Source organism: Bos javanicus, chromosome X (genome assembly GCF_032452875.1).
Source record: "Bos javanicus breed banteng chromosome X, ARS-OSU_banteng_1.0, whole genome shotgun sequence".
In the NCBI taxonomy this organism is placed as follows: Eukaryota; Metazoa; Chordata; class Mammalia; order Artiodactyla; family Bovidae; genus Bos; species Bos javanicus.
The window spans coordinates 76971643-76987200 of record NC_083897.1 but is presented as its reverse complement, the minus strand read 5'-3'; the positions used below and the strand labels follow the sequence as shown (position 1 = coordinate 76987200).

Genomic DNA, 15558 nt, shown 5'->3' with positions numbered 1-15558 from the left:
GGAGAACAGTATGGAGATTCCTTTAAAAACTAGGAATAAAATTACCATTATTTCAGTTCAGTTCAGTCGCTCAGTCGTGTCCGACTCTTTGCGACCCCATGAATCGCAGCACACCAGGCCTCCCTGTCCATCACCATCTCCCGTAGTTCACGCAAAATCACGTCCATCAATCAGTGATGCCATCCAGCCATCTCATCCTCTGTCGTCCCCTTCTCCTCTTGCCCCCAATCCCTCCCAGCATCAGAGTCTTTTCCAATGAGTCAACTCTTCACATGAGGTGGCCAGAGTACTGGAGTTTCAGCTTTAGCATCATTCCTTCCAAAGAACACCCAGGGCTGATCTTTAGAATGGACTGGTTGGATCTCCTTGCAGTCCAAGGGACTCTCAAGAGTCTTCTCCAACACCACAGTTCAAAAGCATCAATTCTTTGGTGCTCAGCTTTCTTCCCAGTCCAAATCTCGCATCCATACATGACTACTGGAAAAATCATAGCCTTGACTATATGGACCTTTGTTGGCAAAGTAATGTCTCTGCTTTTCAATATGCTATCAGGTTGGTCATAACTTTCCTTCCAAGGAGTAAGCGTCTTTTATTTTCACGGCTGCAATCACCACTGCAGTGATTTTGGAGCCCCCAAAAATAAAGTCTGACACTGTTTCCACTGTTTTCCCATCTATTTCCCATGAAGTGATGAGACCAGATGCCATGATCTTCATTTTCTGAATGTTGAGCTTTAAGCCAACTTTTTCACTCTCCTCTTTCACTTTCATCAAGAGGCTTTTTAGTTCCTCTTCACTTTCTGCCACAAGGGTGGTGTCATCTGCATATCTGAGTTTATTGATATTTCTTCTGGCAATCTTGATTCCAGCTTGTGCTTCTTCCAGCCCAGTGCTTCTCATGATGTACTCTGCATATAAGTTAAATAAGCCAGGTGACAATATACAGCCTTGACGTACTCCTTTTCCTATTTGGAACCAGTCTGTTGTTCCATGTCCAGTTCTAACTGTTGCCTCCTGACCTGCATATCAGTTTCTCAAGAGGCAGGTCAGGTGGTCTGGTATTCCCATCTATTTCAGAATTTTCCACAGTTTATTGTGATCGACATAGTCAAAGGCTTTGGCATAGTCAGTACAGAAATAAATGTTTTTCTGGAACTCTCTTGCTTTTTCAATGATCCAGCACATGTTGGCAATATGACCAGCAATTCCACTACTGGGCATATAACCTGAGAAAACCACGATTCAAAAAGACACATGTACCCCAATGTTCATGCCAGCACTGTTTACAATATCCAGGACATGGAAGCAACCTAGATGTCTATCAACAGAAGAATGGATAAAGAAATTGTGGTACATATACACAATGGAATATTACTCAACTATAAAAAGAAACAAATGTAAATTAATTGAACTGATGTGCATGAACCTAGAGCCTGTTATACAGACTAAAGTAAGTCAGAAAGAGTAAAGCAAGTATCATATATTAATGCATATACATGCAATCTAGAAAAATGGTACTGTTGAACCTATTTGCAGAGAAGGAATAGAGATGCAGAGGTAGATAATGGACTTGTGGACACAGTGAGGGAAAGAGAGGGTGGGACAAATTGAGGGAGTGGCATTGATGTGTGTACACTACCATGTGTACAGTGGAAAGCTGGTGGGAAGTTGCTGTATGACACAGGGAACCCAACTTGGTGCTCTGTGATAACATAAAGGGGTGGGATGAGGGGGAAGTGGGAACGAGAATCAAGAGGAGGGGTGTATATATAGTTATGACTGACTCACCTTGTTGTATGGCAGAAACCAACACAATATTGTAAAGCAATTATCCTCCAATTTAAAAAAGATACATACACCCCAATGCTTATGGTAGCACTCTTTACAGCAGCCAGAACATGGAAGCAACCTTAATGTCCATCAACAGAGGAATGGATAAAGAAGATGTGGTGTGTGTATATATATGTGTGTGTGTGTGTGTGTGTGTGTGTGTGTGTGCAATGTAATATTACTTAGTCATAATAAAGAACAAAATAAAGCCATTTGCAGTAACTTGAATGGACCTAGAGATTGTCATAATAAGTGAAGTAAGTCAGACACAGAAAGATAAATATCATATGACATTGCTTATATGTGGAGTTTTTAAAAGATACAAATGAACTTATTTATCAAAACAGAAGTAGAGTCATGGATGTAGTAAACAAATATGTTTACCAGGGATACAGGAGGGAAGACTAAATTGGGAGATTAGAATTGACATATACACACTACTATGTATAAAATAGATAACTAATAAGAACCTGCCATATAGCACAGGGAACTCTACTCAATATTCTGAAATGGCCTATATGGGAAAAGACTCTTTAAAAAAAAAAAAAAGAGTGGATATATGTATATGAGTAACTGATCCACCTTGCTGTACACATGAAATTAACACAACATTGTAAATTTTACAAACCATTGTAAATTATCCAATAAAAAATTTAAGTTTTAGAAATAAGAAATTACAGTCAATGTTTGAGAGTCTTGAATGCTGTAAGTAAAACTGCATCAGAAGAGGTGACATTAGTGAAAATGTCATAGAAGGGAGTTCCAAGGTCCCAACACTTCAAAGAAACAAAAAATTACAAATTCTTAGTATCAACTTGGTCAGAACTCTGGAAAATATTTAGAGGCTTGAAGCAAATAAATGAATGCTGAATCAAGGGAAAGGTGACTGGAACAAGGTATGAAAGCTTTGAAGCAATTTAACTTAAATTTGCTTCACATTACTTTCCAGCACAGTGGCTATGTTGAAGACACCATCTGCATTCAGTTTTAGACACCTGGTTTCTGGCAGGACATAGTGGACTTTGTTCATAAAGAATTGTGTTTGTCAATTTTGACCTCTTTAGGAATAGCACTGTTGTATGTTGAAGGTCAGATAATAGTTTTATGCCTTGCCTATATTAAGTAGCTATATAATTTGTAAAAAATACAGAATCACTACACTGTATACCTGAAACTAACATAATATTATAAATCAACTATACTTCAATTGTTAAAAAGGATCAACAAAATGAAAAAACAACCTAAGGAATGGGAAGAAATATTTGTAAACCACATATATGACAGAGGTTAATGTTCAAAACTTATTTTAAAACCCATGCAAAATAGCAAAAAATATATATACACATATTCTAGGATTTGCCCACTGTGAAATCTGGCCAAAAGACCTGTATAGATATTTTTCCTAAGATACATAAATGTCTAAAAGTAGATGAAAAGATACTCAATGTCATTAATCATAAGAGAAATGCAAGTCAAAACCACAATCCAATATTATCTAACACCTGTAAGAATGATGATTTTCTTTTTACTTAAAATAATGAAAACAATTATTGATGAGAATGTGAAGAAAACACTTGTGCATTACTGGTAGAACTGTTACAGCCGATATGGAAAATAGTGTGGAGGTTCTTAAAAAAATTAAAAATGGAATTGCCATATGATCCAGAAACTCCACTTCTGATAATACAGTAAAAGGAAATGAAAACACTTTTTCTAAAAGATATCTGGGGAACCCCAAACTGCCAAGATAGCTCAACTCAAGAGAACCTACCAAAATGAAGCAAGAACAGCCTTGAATCAAATAATACCATACCAGGAATGACACTGAAAACTTGGAGAGGAAATTCAGAACCAGAATACTGAATGTCCTTGTGGTTTGGGCAATTACATTGAATGCCCTACCCCTGCCACTCCTATCAGTGCCTGGAAAGGTATTTGATGTTGGAAAGATTCATAGGACTGGAGAAAATGTGCTGGAGTGGCTATGAGGAGATACCCCACGTCCAAGGGCAGAGAAGCTCCAACAAGATGGTAGGTGCTGCAGCAGCGGCTGTGAGGTGCTGAAGAGACTTTGAGGAGATACCCAACGTTCAAGGGCAAAGGAGGAGCCCTAGCAAGATGGAGAAGGGGCAAAATCGCTTTTAGAATCAAACCCCATAACCACCAGAGATGCTCAGCGGACTCAAACAAACCTGTGTGCACCAGGACCCAGAGACCCCACAGAGAATGAGACAGAACTGTGTTTGGCTGTCTCCTACAGAGGTTTAGGTGAGCAGTGGACTGCTTTAGGGGCAGGGGCTCTGGCTGAAGCAGACCTGGATACAGTATAAGCCCTTTAGGAGGAGGTCTCCATTAACCCCACCATAAAACCACCAGACGGAGAAGGCAATGGCACCCCACTCCAGTACTCTTGCCTGGAGAATCCCATGGACAGAGGAGCCTGGTGGGCTACAGTCCATGGCGTCGCGAAGAGTCAGACACGACTGAGCGACTTCACTTTCACTTTTCACTTTTATGCTTTGGAGAAGGAAATGGCAATCCACTCCAGTGTTCTTGCCTGGAGAATCCCAGGGATGGGGGAGCCTGGTGGGTTGCCGTCTATGGGGTCGCACAGAGTCGGACATGACTGAAGCGACTTAGCAGCAGCAGCAGAGCCACCAGAACTTACACAGCACAGGGCACAGACCCTTGTGTGCACCAGGACCCAGGAGAAAGGACCAGTGACCCCACAAGAGAGTGACCCAGACTTGCTCGAGAATGTCCAGGAGTCTCCAGCAGAGGTGTGAGTCAGTGGTGGCATGCTGCAGGGCTGGGGGCACACAGCAGGGCATACATGGGACCTTTAGAAGGAGGTTGCAAATATCTTCATCACTTCCACCATAGTTTGAAGTGAAGTTGCTCAGTCGTGTCTGACTCTTTGCAACCCCATGGACTATAGTCTACCAGGCTCCTCAGTCCATGGAATTTTCCAAGCATGAGTACTGGAATGGGTTGCCATTTCCTTCTCCAGAGGATTGAACCCTGGTCTCCTGCATTGCAGGCAGAGGCTTTACTATCTGAGCCACCAGGGAAGGATCCACCAGTTTGGTCCCAGGTAAATAACAGGGAGGGAGCACAGCCCCACCCATCAAAAGAAAATTGGATTAAAGATTTACTGAGCACAGACCTGCCCATCAGAACAAGACCCAGTTTTCCCCTCAAGTCAGTCTCTCCCATCAGGAAACTTCCACAAGCCGCTTATCCTTCTCCATCAGAGGGCAGACAGACTGAAAACCACAGTCACAGAAAACTAGCCAATCTGATCACATAGACCACAGCCTTGTCCAAATCAACGAAATTATGAGCCATGCCATGTAGAGCAACCCAAGACGGATGGGTCATGGTAGAGAGTTCTGACAAAATGTGGTCCACTGGAGAAGAGAATGGCAAACCACTTCAGTATTCTTGCCTTGAGAAAACCATGAACAGTATGAAAAGGTAAAATGATAGGATACTGAAAGATGAACTCACCAGGTCGGTAGGGGCCCAATGTGTTACTGGAGATCAGTGGGGAAATAACTCCAGAAAGAATGAAGAGATGGAGCCAAACCAAAAACAACACCCAGTTGTGGATGTGACTGGTGATGGAAGCAAGGTCCAATGCTGTGAAGACCAATATTGCATAGGAACCTGGAATGTTAGGTCCATGAATCAAGGCAAATTGGAAGTGGTCAAACAGGAGATGGCAAGAATGAACGTCGACATTCTAGGAATCAGTGAACTAAAATGGACTGGAATGGGTGAATTTAATTCAGATGACCATTATACCTACTACTGTGGGCAAGAATCCATTAGAAGAAATGGAGTGGCCACCATAATCAACAAGAGTCCAAAATGCAGTACTTGGATGCAATCTCAAAAATGACAGAATGATCTCTGTTCATTTCCAAGGCAAACCATTCAATATCACAGTAATCCAAGTTTATGTCCTGACCAATAATGCTGAAGAAGCTGAAGACCTACAAGACCTTCTAGAACTAACACCCAAAAAAGATGTCCCTTTCATTATAGAGGACTGGAATGCAAATGTAGGAAGTAGAGATACCTGGAGTAACAGGCAAATTTGGCCTTGAAGTACATAATGAAGCAGGGCAAAGGCTAATAGAGTTTTGCCAAGAAAACACACTGGTCATATCAAACACCCTCTTCCAAAAACACAAGAGAAGGCTCTACATATGGACATTACCAGATGGTCAATACCAAAATCAGATTGATTATATTCTTTGCAGCCAAAGATGGAGAAGCTCAATACAGTCAGCAAAATAAGACCAGGAGCTGACTGTGGCTCAGATAATGAATTCTTATTGCCAAATTCAGACTTAAATTGAAGTAGGGAAAACCACTAGACCATTCAGGCATGACCTAAATCAAATACCTTATGATTATACAGTGGAAGTGACAGACTCCAGGGATTAGATCTGATACACAGAGTACCTGAAGAACTATGGGTGGAGGTCTGTGATATTGTACAGGAGGCAGGTATCAAGACTATTCCCAAGAAAAATAAAGGCAAAATGGTTTTCTGAGGAGCCCTAACAAATAGCTGTGAAAAGAAGAGAAGCAAAAGGCAAAGGAGAAAAGGAAAGATATACCCATTTGAATGCAGAATTTTAAAGAATAGCAAGGAGAGATAAGAGAGCCTTCCTTAGTGATCAATGCAAAGAAATAGAGAAAAACAATAGAATAGGAAAGACTAGAGATCTCTTGAAGAAAATTAGAGATACCAAGGGAACATTTCATGCAAAGACGGGCACAATAAAGGACAGAAATGGTATGGACCTAAAAAAAAAAAAAAAGCAGAAGATATTAGGAAGAGGTAGCAAGAATACACAGAAGAACTATGCAAAAAATATCTTCACGATCCAGATAATCACAATGGTATGATCACTCACCAAGAGCCAGACATCCTGAAATGCAAAGTCAAGTGGGCCTTAGGAAGCATCATTACAAACAAAGTCCAGCTACAATATATGCTTCAGGTCAGGGCCTCAGAGGGCCATAGCTGAGTCCAAGCATCCCCTAAAATTAAAAAATACCAAATGCATGACATCACAGTTATGTGTGAGCATGGGCTGATTAGCCATTAGTCCATAGAGATGTCTTATTTAAGGGGAAAGAACGGGCTATTCTAGGTGAGATGGCCCTGAAGAAAGAACCAGATGTCTGATAAAGTTCATTAAATAGCGACCCCCACAATTCATGGAACGGAGCAAGAAGAGGGATCCCTGCCAAGCAGGTTGCTGGTTTCACGCGGTGTGGTGACCAAGCTCGTGATCTAGGGGGCAGGATACGCATGCTGACAAGGACGGATTTGACTTAACGTTCTATGTATGATCAATGACTATATGTACCATGTACTATTAATAGTAGAGTGCACTTGCTTATACTAATGGGGCATATAATATAATGTACTATATGTATAGTTATTTGCTATTACATTAATATTATGTACCTGCTCATGTGCAAAGTGGCATTTCATGCACTAACATGCATGAAAATATGTACGTACTATTAATGGTAGCAGGACTATAACATGTGTGGCTGTGAAGTGCGAAATTTGTGTTGGGTTGTTGAAGGTTTTGGAAATTTTAATACTAATGTGATTCTTGGTATTTGTGGGGTTATACTAATAGTGTTTCAGGAAATAGTTTAAATAGAACTTCAGCTTTGGGTGTTGATAGTGGGGCTATAGCTTCTTCCTTGAGTCTTAGGGAGGTTAGTTGTTCTCCTTTTCTGGTTTACAAGACCAGTGTATTTAGTATACTACAAAGACTTGTCTTCATTTTAAGAGATTGTTTTCGATTATGTTAGCTACTGGTATTAGTACTAAGATAAGGAGGAAATATATAATAGATGCTAGTGGTCCAATGATGATGTATGGGTGTTCGACTGGCTGTCCTCCAATTCATGTGATTGTTAGTAAGTCTGCCACTAAAATTCAGAATAAACATTGACTAAATGGTCGGAATATCATACTTCATTGTTTAGATATGTGGAGTAGGGGTATAAGGATTAAAATTAGGATGGAGAGAACTAGGGCTAAGACCCCTCCTAGTTTGTTATGGATTGATCGTAGAATTGCATATGTGAATAGGAAGTATCATTCGGGTTTGATGTGTGGGGGTGTGTTAAGTGGATTTGCTGGGGTGCAGTTGTCTGGGTCTCCAAGTAGGTCTCCAAGTAGGTCAGGTGCAAATAATACTAATAGTATTAGGGCTAAGATTGTAGTAAGGTGCCTCAGTTCAGTAGTAAGGCACCTAGGATATCTTTAATGGTATAGTAGGGGTGGAATGGGATTTTGTCTGCATCTGATGAAATTCCCATTGGGTTGTTAGATCCTGTTTCGTGGAGAAAGAGTAGGTGGACTATGGTGAGTGCTGCAATGATGAATGGGAGGATGAAGTGGAAGGCAAAGAATCAGGTAAGGGTTGCTTTGTCTACTGAAAATCCCCCTCAGATCCATTCAACTAAGCTTGTACCAATATATGGAATTGCTGAGAGGAGGTTGTTGATGACTCTTGCTCCTCAAAATGATAATTGTCCTCACAATAGGATGTATCCTATAAATGCTGTGGCTATCACTGCTAATAGGATAATTATTCCGATGTTTCATGTTTCTAGGAAGGTATATGATCCGTAGTATAGGTCTTGTCCTACATGTATAAATAGGCAGATAAAAAACATTGATGCTCCATTTGCGTGTATATATCGGATAATTCAGCCATATTGACGTCTCGGCAAATGTGGGTGACAGAAGAGAATGCTGTTATTGTGTCAGATGTGTAGTGCATTGCTAAGAATAAGCCTGTTAGGATTTCTAGGACTAGGCAGATACCTAGCAGGGAGCCAAAATTTCATCATGATGAGATGTTTGATGGGGCTGGGAGATCAACAAATGCATTGTTTACAATTTTTATTAATGGGTGGGATTTTTGAATGTTGGTCATTAGTGTTCTTGTAGTTGAATGACAATAATGGTTTTTCATATCATTAGTCGTGGTCAGATTCCATGCAAGAATAATGATAACATACATTTTATTTATTTTGAGTATTATTTTTGTGATTGGTTTTGTAAGGTTTTCTTCAAAACCTTCACCTATTTATGGGGGGCTAAGGTTGATTGTGAGTGGTAAAGTTGGTTGTAGTATCATATTAAATTTTGGTGGGTCTTTCTTGGGTTTAATGGTTTTCTTAATTTATTTGGGGGGCATAATAGTGGTTTTTGGTTATACAATGGCTATGGTTACCGAACAGTATCCTGAGATTTGGGTCTCTAATAAGACTGTTTTAGGGGCATTTATTACTGGTTTGTTAATGGAATTTTTGATAGTTTATTATGTGTTGAAAGACGAAGAGGTGGAAATTGTATTCAAATTTAATGGTTTAGGAGATTGAGTAATTTATGATACATGGGATTCTGGGTTTTTTAGTGAGGAGGCCATGGTAATTGCAGCTTTATATAGTTATGGTACTTGGCTAGTTATTGTAACTGGTTGATCTTTGTTAATTGGTGTTGTGGTTATTATGGAAATTACTCATGGAAATTAAATAGGATTATGCTGGTGAAGATTGTAACTAGGAAGAAGAAGAAATATAGTTTGATTAGGCCCTTTTGGCTTGTAACCATGCCAATGTTACATGGTTGATGTTTTTATTTGAATTAGCGAGGTAGTTTTTGGTAAAATATTTTCTAATCAGATTAGGTCTAGAAGGGAGGATGCTGATTTTTGGCTTATTGTTAGGTTTATGTAAGGGGTCAGGTGGTGTATAATTGTGGGAAAATATCCCAATAGGTTGAAAAATTTGAAGGCACTTGATGGATAATTAAATTTTAGGTTTTGGGTTGTGTTGCTAATTTCTAGTGCTAGAATAAAGCCTAGGATTGTTACTGCTAGAGCTATTAATTTTAGATAGTAAGATATGGTTATTTGGGGGATTGTTGTTGGAGGAATATTGTTAGAGATAATAAATCCTGTGAAAAGGCTTCCAATTAGTAGGTGTTTGATGGAGTTAATTAGAAGGGGACTGTTTTCATTGATAATGACTAGGGTTGGGAATTGGAATTGTCCTAGAAGTGCAAAGAAGATAATACAAGTACTGTAGATGGCTGTGAAAGATGTGGTGATTAGTGTTACTATTAAAAGGGCTTAGGCATTGGTATGTGACATGTTGGCAGCTTTGATGATTAGACCTTTGGAGTAAAATCTAGTAAGGAAAGATATTCCTGTTAGTGCGAGACTGCCGATGATGAGGGCTGTTGTGGTGAATGGTATAGCTTTGAACAGGCCTCCTATTTTTCGGATATCTTGTTTGTCATTTAGACTGTGAATAATAGAACCAGAGCATATAAATAACATGGCTTTGAAGAAGGCATGGGTACAAATATGGAGAAATGCTAGGTAGGGCTGGTTAATGCCAATTGTTACTATTATAAGGCCTCGTTGGCTGGATGTAGAGAAAGCAACAATTTTCTTGTTGTCATTTTGGGTGAGGGCACATATTGCTGTGATTAGCGTGGTGATAGCCCCTAGGCATAGTATAATGGACTGGGCAAATTTGTTGTTCTCTGTTAGTGTGTAAAAGCGGATTAGTAAGAAAATGCCTGCTACTACTATCATGCTTGAGTGGAGTAGTGCTGAGATGGGGGGTGGGGCCTTCTATTGTGGAAGATAGTCATGGATGTAAGCCAAATTGGGCGGATTTTCTGGGTGCAGCCAGTACAAGGCCTGTTAGAGGCAGATTGGAGTTGTCTGGGTTTAATATGAAAATTTGTTGGAGGTCCCAAGGTGTTAAGTTTAGTTAGGAATCATGCTATTGCTAGAATAAATCCAATGTCACCAATGCAGTTATACAGGATTGCTTGTAGGGCTGCTGTGTTTGCATCTGCTTTTCCATATCATCCGATGAGTAAGAATGCTATAATTCCAATGCCTTCTCAGCCAATGAATAATTGAAATAGGTTGTTTGCGGTAACAAGTATGGTGATGAGGAATAAGAGTAGGTATTTAAAGAATTGGTTAATGTTGGGGTCTGAGTGTATATATCATATTGAGAACTCTATAATAGATCATGTAACGAATAATGCTACTGGGACAAATATTATTGAGCAATAATCTATTTTGAAGCTAAGTGATAGTTTAAGGGTTTGGATAGTTAGTCAGTGTCAGTTTGAAATAATTAGTTCTTGGCCTGAGTGGATGAATATTATTGTGGGAATTATACTAGTAATGAAGGTGCATGAGATGGTTGTTTTTACATAAAGTGGGTAATTGGAGGTTTTGTAGGTGTCAGAGCTTGTTATTATAATGGGTATGGTTAGTAAATATAGGGTGGTCAATGTAAAGGAAGAGAATAGGTCTATTACTTTTATCTGGAGTTGCACCAATTTTTTGGTTCCTAAGACCAATGGATAACCACCATCCTTTAAAAGTTTGAAAAAGCCATGTTGTTAGACATAGGGGCATAGAATTAGCAGTTCTTGCATACTTTTTTGGTAAATAAGAAGGTATTCTTATTTTACTTCTATTATTAGATTCACAATCTAATTTTTTTTTAAACTATATTTACAGTACAACGGTCCTAGAATAATTTTTGGATTTAGGGATAGTAGTTATAGGGGTAAAATGTGTAGTGACATGAGAGCATTTTCTCGCGTGAAGGAGGGTGTAATATTGTTGATATGGTGAGTGTATTTGTCTCGTCGTGTTGTGATTAGCATGTACAGGGAGTATAGGGCAATAATTACTGTATTTGCTCCTATTAGAATAAATGTGATGTTGGATCATGAAAAAGTTGATATCACTACAAATAGCTCCCGGTCAGGTTAATTGTTGGGTAAAGCCAGATTAGTTAAGCTTGCTAAGAGTCATCAGGTGGCCATTAGTGGGAGGAATGTCTGTAGGCCTCGGGCTAGGATTATTGTTCGGCTGTAAATTCGATCGTAGTTAGAGTTTGCTAGGCAGAAAAGTATGGAGGATGTAAGACTGTGGGCAATTATTAGGGCTGTAGCTCCTATATAGCTTCAAGGTGTTTGGATAAGAATGACTACAATAAAAAGTGCTATGTGGCTGACAGAGGAGTATGCAATGAGTGATTTTAGGTCCGTTTGACGGAGGCAGATTGAGCTGGTTATGATTATGCCTCATAGAGAGAGTATAATGAATGGGTATGCTATAAAGTCGGTTACTGGGTTTAGGAGTAATGTAATTCATAGTATGCCATATCCCCCTAGTTTTAGTAGGACTGCTGCAAGAACTATAGAGCCTGCAATGGGGGCTTCTACATGAGCTTTTGGGTAGTCAAAGGTGGAGGCCATATAGTGGTATTTTTACTATGAAAGCTATTATGCATGCTAATCACATAAAGACATTTGACCAGGAATTAGATATTGGTTGTACTCAGTATTGAAGTATTAAGAAGTTTAGGATGTAAACTACCATGTTTTGGATGTAGACTAATGTAACCAGCAGTGGGAGGGAACCTGCTAGTGTATAAAATAAGTAGAGGCCAGCGTTTAGGTGCTCTGTTTGGTTTCCTCATCAGGTGATAATAATAAGTGTTGGGACTAGCGTTGCTTCAAATAGAATATAAAAGAGGATCGGCTCTATGGTGGTGAGGGTTATGATTAGGAATAATTGTAGTAAGATTAGTATAGTGATAAATAGTTTTTTTCAGGCTAAATTTTCTTTTGATAGGTGATGTTGGCTAACTATTAATATTTGGGGAAGAAGTCACATGGTTAGGATTAATAGTGGTGTTGATAAAGAATCGGAGAAGAAAACTAGTGAAAAGTTGAAGCTGTTATCGCTAAATTGGTTTATGAGGAATAGGCTTGTGAAGCTGATTAGCAGGCTATGGGTTGTAGAATTAATGCAGATTATATTGCCTTTTGATAATCAGGTTAGGGGTATGAGTATTACTGTGGGAATAATATATTTTAACATTGGAGTAGATTAAGGTTTTGTACATAATCAGCACCATATGTGTATGATACTATAAGTAGTAGGGATAAGCCTAGTGATGCTTCACAGGCCACAAAGACTAGCAAGATAATAGGTATTATACTAGCTAGGGTAAAATGTGAGTTTAAGATTATTAGGGTGGCTATAACGAATAGGGATATTATTCCTTCTAGGCACAGATGATATTAGGTGGGATCGGTATATTAATAGTCCTTAAAGAGATACTGTGAATGCTATTATAATGTTTATGTATACTAAGGACATTTGGTAATTATGAGTTTAATCATAATCTAATGAGTCAAAATCATTTATTTTGTTTTAAACTAAATACCATACTCGGTTCAGTGTAGTCATTTTTGAGTTCATTCATAGGCTAGGCTTACAGCCAGTAGAAGGATCAGGAAGAGGGCTATGGTGAGTATTGTGTTTAGGTTGGTTGATTGTGAGGCTCAGGGTAGTGGTAGAAGGAGTACAATCTCTAGGTCAAAGAGTAGAAATGTGATGGCTACTAGGAAAAATTGTAGTGGAGGTGATGGAATTCCAGTTCAGCTATTCCAAATCCGAAAAGATGATGCTGTGAAAATGCTGCACTCAAATATGCCAGCAAATTTGGAAAACTCAGAAGTGGCCACAGGACTCGAAAATGTCAGTTTTCATTCCAATCCCAAAGAAAGGCAATGCCAAAAAATGCTCAAACTACCACACAATTGCACTCATCTCACATGCTAGTAAAGTAATGCTCAAAATTTTCCAAGCCAGACTTCAATAGTACATGAACCGTGAGCTTACAGATGTTCAAGGTGGCCTTAGAAAAGGCATAGAACCAGAGATCAAATTGCCAATATCCGCTGGATCATCAAAAAAGCAAGCGAGTTCCAGAAAAACATCTATTTCTGCTTTATTGACTATGCCAAAGCCTTTGACTGTGTGGATCACAATAAACTGTGGAAAATTCTGAAAGAGATGGGCATACCAGACCACCTGGCCTGCCTCTTGAGAATTCTGTATGCAGGTCAGGAAGCAACAGTTAGAACTGGACATGGAACAACAGACTGGTTCCAAATAGGAAAAGAAGTACGTCAAGGCTGTATATTGTCACTCTGCTTATTTAACTTATATGAAGATTACATCATGAGAAATGCTGGACTGGATGAAGCACAAGCTGAAATCAAGATTGCCAGGAGAAATATCAATAACCTCAGATATGCAGATGACACCACCCTTATGTCAGAAAGCAAGAACTAAGGAGTGTCTTGATGAAATTGAAAGAGGAGTGTGAAAAATTTGGCTTAAAGCTCAACATTCAGAAAACTAAGATCATGGCATCTAGTCCCATCACTTCATGACAAATAGATGGGAAACAATGGAAACAGTGTCAGACTTTATTTTCTTGGGCTCCAATATCACTGTAGATGGTGAGTGCAGCCAGGAAATTAAAAGATGGGTGTTCCTTGGAAGAAAAGTTATGACCAATGTAGACAACATATTAAAAAGCAGAGACACTACTTTGCCAATAAAGGCCCATCTAGTCAAAGCTATGGTTTTTCCAGTAGTCATGTACAGATATGAGAGTTGGACTATAAAGAAAGCTTAGAGCCTAAGAATTGATGCTTTTGATCTGTGCTGTTGGAGAAGACTCTTGAGAGTTCCTTGGACTGCAAGGAGATAAAACCAGTCTATCCTAAAGAAATCAGTCCTGAATATTCATTGGAAGGACTGATGCTGAAGCTGAAACTCCAATACTTTGACCACCTGATGTGAAGAAATGACTCATTTGAAAAGACCCTGATGCTGGGAAAGATTAAGGGCCAGAGGAGAAGGGGATGACAGAGGATGAGATGGTTGGATGGCATCACTGACTCAATGGGCATGAGTTAGATTAAACTCCAGGAGTTTGTATGGATAGGGTGGCCTGACCCTTTGTAGTCCATAAGGTCACAAAGAGTTGAACATGACTGAGCGACTGAACTGAACTGAACTAAAGATATCTAGACTCCCATAGTAGTAGCAGCATTGCTTATAATAACAAGGATATGAAAGCAACCTAAGTGTTCACTGATGAATGAAGATATAAAAAAGTTTTGGTGTATCTATATATAATGGAATAATATTTAGCCATCAAAAGGAAAGAAATCCTACTATTCATGGCAACGTGAATGGACGTTGAGGGGATTTTGCTAAGTAAAACAATTAGGAAAAGAGAAATACAAATACTTTATGATCTCTCTTATAAGTAGAATCTAAGAAAAACAACAACAACAACAACAACTCATAGAAAGAAGTTAGATTTGTGGTTACCAGAAATAGAAATTGGCAGAGTGGAAGAACTGGGCTAAGGAGGTCCCAAATTAACAAACTTCTAGTTAATAAATGAGTACTGGCATGCAATCTACAACATGATGACTAAAGGTAATAGTGATATATAGCATAATTTAAAACTGCTTGCAGAGTAGACACTAAGACTTTTCATCCCAAGGAAAAAATATTGTATTTTTCATAGTTTTGTTTCTACATGAAATGTTGGACATTAACTTAACCTATTGTGGTAATCATTTCACAATATATTAAAGTCAAGTCATTATGCTATAATACCTTAAAATTACACAATGTGATATATCTCTTATATCTCAATAAAATTGGAATAAATTTTTAAAAGAAATAAAACTCGAAAATTCAAAGTATGTGGAATTTAACCAACACAGTCTTGAACAAAAATTAAGTCAAAGAAA

The 15558-nt window shown here is 38.9% G+C and overlaps 1 pseudogene; it reads right to left on the bottom strand.

Annotated features, from left to right (window-relative positions):
* Positions 1 to 9483: 9483 nt before the first annotated feature.
* The window catches only part of LOC133242605 (NADH-ubiquinone oxidoreductase chain 5-like), a 61755-nt pseudogene continuing 55680 nt past the window's right edge, over positions 9484 to 15558 (bottom strand).